Below are 11,098 nucleotides of genomic sequence, written 5' to 3'. Positions count from 1 at the left end.
TTTCCTAACGTTTTGATGCTTTGCTTCTGTCTGTGGTGGTGATGTGCTATGTCATACTGTTGTGTGCTACTTATATACTCATTTGCTTTCCATGAAACAGCTGTGTTCAGGTGCTGCGCCATTTCTGATACCAGTTGCTTACATTAGGAAATGATGCTCAGCAAGAGAAAGATCTTTTTTGTTGCTGTTGTTGTAGTCATTGGGTTTGGTGTTTCTTTTGCGTGGTTTGTTTGTTTGTTTTTTGGACATCCAAAAACAAGCAAATAAGCAGCCTAATAAGAACATGTGATCCACACTCACAAATACATTTTTAAGCTGCTGTTTAAGAGATTTTTACTTTTTTTCTCATTTTTAGATGACTTTTTTCACAACCAGAGTAAATCCTTTATGACACTTTCTGGATAGAGCAATACTGACATCCATTGGTTTAATCTTATGTGACTATTTCTTAAATCTAACTAACGTACATAGAACTCTCTACAATATCACAAGTAAAAGGATTGTACTTGACTATACGATCCAAGTAGGATTGTGCTGAGTCCAGTTTGCTACACTGGAAATGTGTCACCAGCTCAGATCAGCTTAGTGAAAAGGAGCACAAAATAGGAGTCCAAATACAGAGACTGAAACAAAATAAATGTAGGCATCACAAATATCAACTGGGGAAAGAATAAGAATGGAGGATTCAGAGAGATGTTGACATTTTTCTCAGATGACCTCTGGAAATGGGAAAATATTTAATATCATATGAACCTGTCTTGTTTTATAGTAATCATAAAACTGGTGGAGCAGAAGAAAGAAATGTTTCTAATCTAATAGATACCATAGTTCAGTGAAGAAACTGCCTTTGTGGCAGTATCTGAGCCCTCTGATGGTGTGATTTAATTTGGCACCACGCTAATTTCTATAAATAAATGTATATTTTATAAACATTAAAGAAAGATCACCTGAGGTATTGACAAGCTGCTGTATTTAATCAAGAAAAGCATACCACAAAAAGTGATGGTGCTCTCCGCATTGCCGCGACGAGCTAAGTAGATGAGGCTGCTGATTACCTTAGACTTCAAAAACAGAGAACCATTCTGTCAGCGAAGGGAGGGCGACAGGCTTTAACAAAAAAGCTCTCCGCTCTCTGTACCCTCCCACTGCATTCAGTTGCAAATCGCTGTGTGCTCGGCACAGCCTGCGCTCCTGGTCCCCAGCCTTCCCGGTAAGTGCTGCGGCTCCGGCAGCAGCGCCTGGCTCTGCGCTGCCTTCCTCCGGGAAGAGCGAGCCGCGGTGCTCGTGTGCCCATTAGTGTGGTGTGTGTGGTGTGTGTCAGTGCGTGCGTGGGGGTGAGCGAGTGTTGTGTCCTTTTTTTTTTTTTTTTTTTTTTTTTTTTTTTAATCAGAAGCTCTGAATGAAAGCCAGTCAGAGGGAGAGCTCCCCCTCAGCTTTGGTTCTCTGCTGTCCAGAGTTAAGTCATGCTGGGAGAAAAAGCCTGAGTTAGATCCAAGTGGGATCAGTCTTAGCAAATAAGAGCAGAAAACAAACAAGAAAAGGACTCTAATACCTCATTCTTCAGTTTTCCTTGGGGTGGACACTACTTCACTCTCTCAGAAGCAGAATAAAAGGTAGGAGTCTTTATTATTTGCGTTTCCTTAAGCTCCTTGTAGTTGTTGTTATTATCACTGTCATTAGAGCATGAGCAGCATGGTATATAATGCAGTGCATCAAATTGTTCTACAGTATGCAACTTTTTACATTTCATAAATATGCCTCAGGAGTAATGAGACGAGGGATAGGGAATAGATGCTGTGCATTCTCTACTTAAAGTAAACCAATATCATATGTATTCAAGATTGGTCTACTAAGCTTTTCATAAATTTCTTTTCTCTTTCTCTACCAGTAAACAGGCTGTCTTCCAAGCAGCAGTTTCAATCTGTATTCAGTTCTTGCAAATTCAATGGGGACAGCAACAATACTGTTTGAATTGAAAAAGGCACAGCGTTTCACAGTGTAACTGTTATGGGCATAGCATGAAGCACGTATGTGTCCATACTTTCTCTATGTCAGTGCAAGTCTGTTACAGCTTTCACTGATATTGATTTTGCCCTGAATTGAATTTCAGAATAATTGTATGCACTTAGAGGAAATGTTTTTTAACAAAGGAAATCCCTGCGGAGAGGGAAAGAGGGTGGATACAGGCAATATTTCAAAGATAGGTAGAGAGATACATTTACACAAATGGGGGAAAATATTGTTAAATTTGTAATTTCAGTATGGGGGAAAAAGAGAAAAAAGGGAGGGAGAAAAAAATTAGTCTGCACCTATGTGAGCATTTATTGTCACTGCTGCAATAAAATCCATATTTGATGTGGTGTTAAATTAATGCAGCACAGTACAAGACTAAATCCATGTTCCCAACTACTAACTATTGGTGGCATTGTCAGCTGCATGAGAAATTTGCCATAGACTAATACAGCACATGATACTAGTTGCAGCCATAAAAAATCTAACAGTCCTTTAGCTTAAGAGAAGGCATCTGCACGTGTAATCAGAGACAAATAGCAACCAGCATTTTAAAACTGACCTATCATCTCCATTGCTTTCACACAAATGGAGTTGTTTCCTATAATCTTCATCTTTCATTTCAGTAAAAGCCTCTGTATTAACCCAACTGTACACCCATTGCTTTTAAGATATATATATATATATTTATAAATTATACAACTTGTTGTTTCTGTATGTGTGTTCTCATAAACGAGTGTGTGAGGTTGTGCATGGTGTGAGGAAGTGGGTTTGTGAAGAATTATATCTCATTGTTTTTATTTTTTCTTTTTACTTTCTCTGTGGTAGTAGTGTCTACTTTTACATGGCAATGTTACTGGAGGGGGAAAGGAGAGATGAGAGATTGGACTGTACTGAATATCTAAATCCTTTTTAAGTATGCCATGTACCAGGAATATAATGAGTCTGGTAAAAGCATTTATTGAGATTTTCCTGTTACTTAAACTTCTATCTTAATTGGATACTTTGTGAATGAAATGCCTGTCTGTTTTGTTTTCAAAGAGGCAAAGGAAGAAACAATGAACTTAGGGAACTGGGTAAGGCAAATAGAGAAGCTATTTTTCCCAGAGTTGAAAAACAGTTTTTTAGAGTCAGTATATGGGCTTGCATCAGGACATGAGTACTCAGATTAGAAATTGATAATGTAGTTTGTGCCTGAGGGGGTTCTTCTCAAATTTTTATATACTTTGTTGAACAATAATATGAAAGAAATGGTCATGTCTGTAGCTGTTTCTGCTAATTCTAGTTTAGCTTTATGTCCATGTTTTCCTTGTGTGCAGCTAAGATGATTTGATATTCTTCAGTAGGAACTTTGTAATGTCTGAGGAGTGTTAATTATAATACAGATATTTAAACAAGAAAGCAGATGAGAATTTTTTGTTTCTTTAGGTGGCTCTGGACAAGACCTTGATTGCTCACATCACCAAGAGTTTGTGTTTATAATTTTGTAACAATTATAAACATTTGCAACAGTTTGCTATAAAATAGAAAAATCTAGGATGACATGTAGGAAGTTGTAGACTGTAATGGTCTTGCTGGTTTTGCATTAGAGCAAATGAGTGTAGATCTATTAAAACTTCCTATTTGCATGTTCTCAGTAGACAAAAAATCTGCAAAGAAACTAATGAAATAGTGAAATATGCTCAGAATAAACACTGTGGTTACTGTTCTGTGCTCAGATGTAGTTGAAAAATACGTAAAGATTTTGCTACATGTTAAAGCAAATAAGCTCATCATTAATTGAATGTAAATAGATATTCATAACATACACACCTATACATGCACACCAATATACAAATTCAGTTAAGTTATATCATTTCTACTCTTTTTTTTTTTTTTTTTTTTTTTGGTTAGCTCATTGTAAAAGACAGAAAAGATTAATCTGAGAATAATCACCACCACTGTTTCTGAGACAATCATTTCCTACTCTCAGCATGATTTCCCAAAGAAGCAAATGACTGGGACAGAGCCTTTCTCATCTAGGTAGTTCTCTGAGATAACATAGTTTCTATGCCTGTTAACCATGTTCACAGCCAGGTGGCAGGTGAAAATTCACTACCCTCAAAGAAGAGTAATTTTATATCTTATCACACCACTAGGTTGCAGCACTTGTGCAAAGGGTCAAATTTAGACAAATATTTTTGAAGTGTAGCAATGGGGTGAACAGTCTGATTGTTATCACAGTATTTTTAATGAGTTCATTATTACAAATCTAATTTGTAAGCACATACTAATAAAACACTGCAATATATTCTTGCTTGTACACCTGAAAAATCTGCACATCATTATTTGGCATTCTTAATAAATAGAAATGGAAAAGAAAGACTGAGTAATTGGACAAGCTAATAGGCCAAATATGACAGTCTAAGAAACATCTTGTGAATTCTTTGTGATCCATGTAAATACATATTCTTCATTGCTGTTTTATTATTATTATTATTATTATTATGGGATATTTAATTATATACTAGATGTATTTATAATGAGAGAAGTATTGAAATTCAGAAGCAAACTTCTTTTCCTGTTAACAATTGAAGTATTCCAAAGTAAAATATTATGAAGTGACTACACATAAGCACACCATGGAACACCTTAATTTGCCCTGGAAATTATGCAGCTCTAAGCAAACACTCATTCAAGGTATGGTTCACTGAAAACTTGGTTGGCCACACTTTATGACACACACACTGCACATCCTGCACTTTCAAATCTAATGTGGACACTTGATTTTTTACAAAGAGTGCTTTCCTCTAATGTCCAACTTCTGCAGAAACATCAGTTCAAGATACAATCAAGAAATAATAGCATTCTGAGCTCTCTCTTGGACTAAATGTTCCCTAAAACTCTCTCAGTCCCAAAGAAACTCCTCTGTTGACTGTTGTTTGATTTGCTTTCCCTAGATTTACATCTCTTCAGTTCTGAGTCCCTAGCATGGTGGCTTGCCTAACATGTTTTTATCTGTGAGTTAGAACCTCTACTACAGAGTAATGGCAAACTTCATCTCTGGAGGGCAGAGTGTGTTACACTCATCAGGATGTATTACAGCACACAGAAAATATCAGCCAGATCCAAGCACCCTTGTTTTATTTATTTATTTATTTTTTCTTCTTAATTCTGTTTTTATCTGGTGGCAAGCCAAAACACCACCCAACCAAAGAGCTATTGAGCTTGTACATTCTGTTTCCTGCCTTATTGGTCGAGATTTTAGTGGAGGATTTGCCAGAAATCTGCCATCTGAGGCTTTTAATGCATTTCTTTGTACATGCAGTCTTCCTGATTGTTAAACATCAGAACTGGTTACATCAAGTATGTGTGTGTGTGTAATGAAAAAGCAAAACAGAGAATATCTTTGTTTGGTACAGGGATTTCATTCTAGGAAATAGAATACTGTAAAATTTATCTCAAATTATGTCAGCCTTTTTTTTTTTTACTTTGCTTTCACTGTAAACTCATACTTTAATTTCTTGCCTCTGCTAAATTATTTGAAATAAAAGTTAATCACTTTGTTCATAAAGAAGGCTTTGCAGCAGAGCATGTGAAGCTCTACCAATATCTTAAAGTTGTTCGCCAGCTTTCACTGTCACAGGGCATAGGATCTGGGATATAAACTCAAGTTGGAAGTGTGAAGTACTACATCTGTACCCACAGGCTGCATTAAGAATGTGCAGAGACTTAGGAAGTTAAGTGGACACAGTGAAAAGAACATGGCAGTTGCTCTTTCTAGTGCTGTTCCAGTATACACATCGTTTTCAACAAAATGCTTTTCTATTTTGAAATTTATTATGGCAACTTTGTAACACTAACTCAAAATGAACTTTGAGTCGTGTTTCAAACATTAAGAAATCATGTAAAGCAGACAGCATGCGTATGTGTGCTTACACAAAGATAATCTTTTGAAAAATTGGAAATAGATATTTCCAGAATTCTGTTGCTCAAAACCTAAAATTACGCACTTTTGTTTTTCAAGAGCAAGAAAAAGTCTGAAATGTTTTTCATGTAGAGTTAGATGTAATTTGAAATATATTTCTATCCATATGTGTCATCTGCCACATTACAGATTGGTTGTATTTTATTATTTTATTTCAGTGCTTCGCATTAAAGCATAAAGAACATGACATACCATCACTTAGCCTGATCAGATCATGATCCTTAAAAATGAATGCAATCCTCATGAAATCTGCAGTGCTACGATACCAGATTTTATGACTTAAAGAATAGATACCAAAGTAATTTAATGCATTTTGAGCAAAGCTAGTATCAAGACTAGTATTCATCCCCTGCCACCTATATTAACATACAATTTAAATGTATATAACTGAGCTGCTATTTTGTGCTTGTCAACCACACTATAGTAGTTCATATGATATTTACATCTGTTTAGTGAGTGAAAATATTATTAGTTGTTGCACTATCCTAAGATTAGGATAGACGTATGACTTTGTTGAGGAAAACTTCAATATGGTGTATTCTGCCATTGGTTTGTATAGGTGAAAATAGCATAGAGGTTATTTTTACATCTTCTGGAACAGAGACAGTTTTGTACCTAGATTTTCTTGAATATGATTCATATTGTAAACATAAAACAAAGTAACTGGACCAAAACTTAGGCTTTTTTTAAATGAAAATGAGAAAAATTTAGAAATGAAAATTATTTCTAATTATATGTTGACAACAGTCATGTCAGTAAGAGAAAGATTTTCTTCTTTCTAAGGTTTCTAAGAAAATTTGTTTTACAAATCTATACATTCCTTTTTCTTACAAATAGGCACATGTTCTTCTCCCAGTGCCTTTTCTGTGGTGAGAGGAACTATAGCCATAAATTTATGTAATGCACAAAACCTGAAACTTTAGTAACATTGCTGTGCCCAGTTTGCATCCTTGACTTTGACCTCAGTCTTGGATTCTCTAGGGCCAAGAGTTCTGTAACCCTGCTAAGATCTGTACTAGTACTGCTAATAAAGATGAAGTCTCCAGAACAGAGATTTGGACTCTGTTTTAAAAGCAAGGTGAGCAAGGTGGGGAGGGAGAGTACTTTATCCATCACTGCCTTGAGATTTTCCGGGATCTATCTACCTGGTTTAATGGGCACAATATTTTTTTCTTGTTATGCTTATCTTTTTAATTATTTTCTTTAGAAATATTGTCTATCACTTGACCTTAAAATGCTGTTTGATGTGGTCACGATAGATATATTAGCTTAAATTTTGAATTGGGACTGTAGTATATTAGATATGTCTACAAGTTCCTGTTTTCAAGGTGAAAAACTCCCATCTTTCTTTACTCCATTTACTCCATATACTTTTTTTCCTCCTAGGGCAGAGATAAGAGGGACATAAAACACTTTTGGTCTTGTTTGAAATCTGTACATAGAAATTTGAAATTTAAATAATGTCTTTTTTCAATCCTCAAGTTATTTTCTGTCTTTTTGTATATATGCATATATAAATGGACTTATAATCATGTTTTTGTTTTTCATTTATTACTGGAGAAATATTTGAACTTGAAAACAGCAGATAAAGTGTGAATCTACAAACATTTTATTTGGGTCCCTCCCTGTGTAATAGTACATAATTACTTGAAGAACTATAGATCCATTTATAAATGTGTCATCAGCAAAGCGGTTAAAAGTTGACTTAGATCTCATGAATTTCAATACAATACAAAAATCCTAAGTAATCCATCCACTGAAGATGTATGTGTACTAATGAACTGAATAAGATTTAGATCTTAATGTATTCTATTTCTTACACTGAGGGTACTAAGAAGATGACCTGAGTTTTCAGTAGGAAACTGACAAAAACAAGAAAATAGAATGAAAAATACAGGCAAACTAACAAAAGCCAATATAATGTCTTAAAGCAAGCAAACAAACAAACAAACAAAAAAAACTCTAATATATAAAAATACATATAATCTACTATAGGTCATATCAGTATATATTGTTGCATGTCATTACAGTTGTACATTACTTTTTCTTTTACATTACAAACTTGATGCTGCAAAGTATGCTGTATAAAGCTACTACCTTGTTCTTGCAAGTTTCATGTAAAAATCAAAACATCTAGTAACCATCTTTTAGACATCTAATAACAAGTCACAGTTAAATATATAGCTTTAACCAAAATGAAACAATGTTATATTGACATCATAGAAACTATGGAATCACCTCCCCAGGATATAGGGAGTTTCAGCAGAGGTAAGCAGCATTCAGCTTCTTTAGGTTTTCATCAAGTCCATTATAAAATGGGAAATAATAGTGTAGACCTATAGGCCTGTGTGAGTTACCAGTGATTATCCAGTAACTCTGAAGCTGTATGAAACATTTTGTTCTCTTTTAAGTAAGAAATTTAATTACTACATGAAAGACAGTTCAAGATCTGCTTAAGCATATAATATAACAAAGTAAGTTTTCCAAATATGTTACTGCTACTCCCTTCCCAAGAGCAAGTTTTAAATAGTATTTCTGTCTCCTTCCTTTTCCACTTGTGAAATTTACCACAGTCTTTTGGAAGAAATATATGATGTCCACAAAAAAAGGACAGAAGTGTGATCTTTTTCCTGTGTTGAATGAAGGTTTTCTGTCCTTAGCATGCTGAGATGTGCTCTTTCCCTTGAGTGGGAGTTTGGTTCTTGTGGTCAAGATACCACTGAAGCTGACACCTTGATTAAAACAGGTGAATTGAGCCCCAAGCTTATCAAGTACATTTGGTTCTCTCCATGACTTAATACTAGGACACATTTTATTGACAGTTTGTGCTTAAGAACGTGCAAGCTTATGTGCTATCTGTTACTAGATCCATAATTTATTTATTTTTTTCCTGGTAGTTACATCTGTGGATGGCAGATGTGCAGATAGATGGATTTTCCTCTGTAACATTACCCTTTTAAATGATACACTTCCTTTTCTTGTTATTATTTTTATTATTTTTTTTTTGTTGTTTACCATTTAATTCTTTCAGTCTTCAATGAGATACTACTGTGATTTCACTAATTTGAGAAAAAACATTCTTAGAGAGTAATTGTATTTACTTTTAAATTTACCTACAATATTTAGGCATTTCAATGGGATAACAGTTATTCTGATGATGGAAAAACTTTTATCTAAAATTTAAGCATTTGTGTGATATATTTGTACAAGATATAAAATGAAGACAATAATCATATCCCTTTTTCCTCTTACCAACTTCAGCAAGGCATCTGAACCCACACTGAAACATCTGCTATTTGCGATTACACTCTGCATGGGGTTTGGTTTCCCCTAGCTTACTGTTTGAGCTTAGAAAAGAATGATGAACTAAGACATAGCTATTATAGCAATAATATCATTATAGCTTTGACGAGCATAAATCTTCAAGTTAATTCAGGAATCTATAATGTGAATGAGAAAGGTCACTGGGCTTGAACTGTTCTAAATTGGATACCTACAACTTTGTGACAAAGAAGAAGTCAGTTATTTAAGTTCTGAAATGAAAAGATGTCTAAAAAGTAACAGGATAATTTCAATTTGTTACATTCAGAGGTTTAAATTATATTTTCTATGCCTGTGTTTTAGAACAGAAATTGCACACAACCATGAACAAATGAGCTTTTTTATGTTTTCAGTTTTAACAAGGCAAACTTAGTGGGTGTTAAACACAAATGGTATAGCTCAAAGTAGTTCAGCCTACCTCATTACAAGATCAAAATTAAAAAAAAAAAAAAATAAAGAAAAAGGGGGTTGACACAGCAACCACTTCTTGGTAAACTGGGTGTTATGTATAATCAGGAGTGTAATTGCTCACCTTTTACTTCTACGATGGCTGCAGCCATCAAGATCTAAGCAGCAGGTACTTGCACTTGTATATAAAGTCTGAGATGTTTTGTCACTTGAACATCTGTAAAAGTCAGATCTAATGGCAGGCTAGGTGGATCAGTCCCACAGCTACTATTTAGATAGTTACAGTTCAGCCTCTTGAAAGGCACAGTCTTGCCTTAAAGAAGTACATGACAATGGTAACTTAGTTATGTGACTCATTCCTTGTTACTCTGCCTTTTGGAGACCATTTATAGCTCTAGCATGCTAAAATCTTATTTTATTTATTTATTTATTTGTTTGTTTGTTTGTTTTTCTCCATTGAGAAAGAACACCCAAGCAAAATTGTGCTATTCTGCACCATAAATTAATGTCTGGACTAGTTCAGAAGCCGTTTTGTTATTGTTATAGTAGCTTAAAACTTGATAACGGGACAATAACATAAGAAATAATTGTAGTGTCATAATAGAGTGATGACTGCAAGAGAAAACTATATATTTACTAGGATTATGTTTTGTTTAAGAAAACAGAATGAAACAGATCTCATTACAATGGATCTAACGTACTTCTCCAGAATAGTCCATCACTACTTTAAATCATATGAGCTAAAGTGAAATGATATGTGGAAACAAAGTTTGATACTAGCTTAATGTGTTTCTGTACAACTAGAAATACTAGCAACAGAACTTGAGATAATACTGACATGAAAATAATTCCTTTGTAGTTTTGATATTTTTCAGGGTCTTTTCTCATTAAAGGAAACAATTACAGTGGCATACAGAAATTTGCTAGTGAATTAGCAGTTGTGTAATTTGAGATGCTTGGTTTCCTCCGGGGTGAAGAATTTATTTAGCAGTTTTTATTTGTTTTTTTTTTTTTTTCCTATACAAAAGTAAAATTCATTGCATAAAATAATTGCCAATTAATTAACTATGGTTTAAAATATTTCCTTCTACAGAAACCTTTGTTTTTTGTTTGTTTATACATGGCCTCTTCCTATCAGATAATGCTACTCTTTGTCAAGCATGAAGATTTTTCTTGTGTCCATTTAGTTTCTATTCATGCATTTAAATGTGACCTCATTTCCCTGTCTGGAAAAGGAACAATATTATTCTAAATGTTCATTCTTTGTGTTTTGCAAAAGGTAGAAAACCTAAGCTCTAGTGAAACAGTCCTTTCCTCAGTATTCATTAACCCTGTGGTAAGACTATATATTTCAGCAGTTTGCCAGTGTAAACAGAATGATGTTCATAATTT

At 34.4% G+C, this 11,098-nt stretch overlaps 1 protein-coding gene across 4 annotated transcripts in view; it reads left to right on the top strand.

Annotated features, from left to right (window-relative positions):
* Window positions 1–988: 988 nt before the first annotated feature.
* The window catches only part of CDH10 (cadherin 10), a 91,442-nt gene continuing 81,332 nt past the window's right edge, over window positions 989–11,098 (top strand). Inside the window, exons 1-2 of one of the 4 annotated variants that reach the window (XM_072327269.1) lie at window positions 989–1,210; window positions 1,455–1,613. The gene's annotated coding sequence lies outside the window, so the exon portion shown is untranslated. Of the gene's footprint in view, window positions 1,211–1,390; window positions 1,614–11,098 lie in introns of those variants that run through there. The other 3 variants (XM_072327267.1, XM_072327270.1, XM_072327271.1) reach the window with 3 other exon arrangements.

This window comes from Excalfactoria chinensis, chromosome 2 (assembly GCF_039878825.1).
Source record: "Excalfactoria chinensis isolate bCotChi1 chromosome 2, bCotChi1.hap2, whole genome shotgun sequence".
Taxonomy (NCBI): Eukaryota; Metazoa; Chordata; class Aves; order Galliformes; family Phasianidae; genus Excalfactoria; species Excalfactoria chinensis.
Note: the sequence above shows the minus strand (reverse complement) of the source record. Positions and strands in the feature narration are given on the sequence as shown.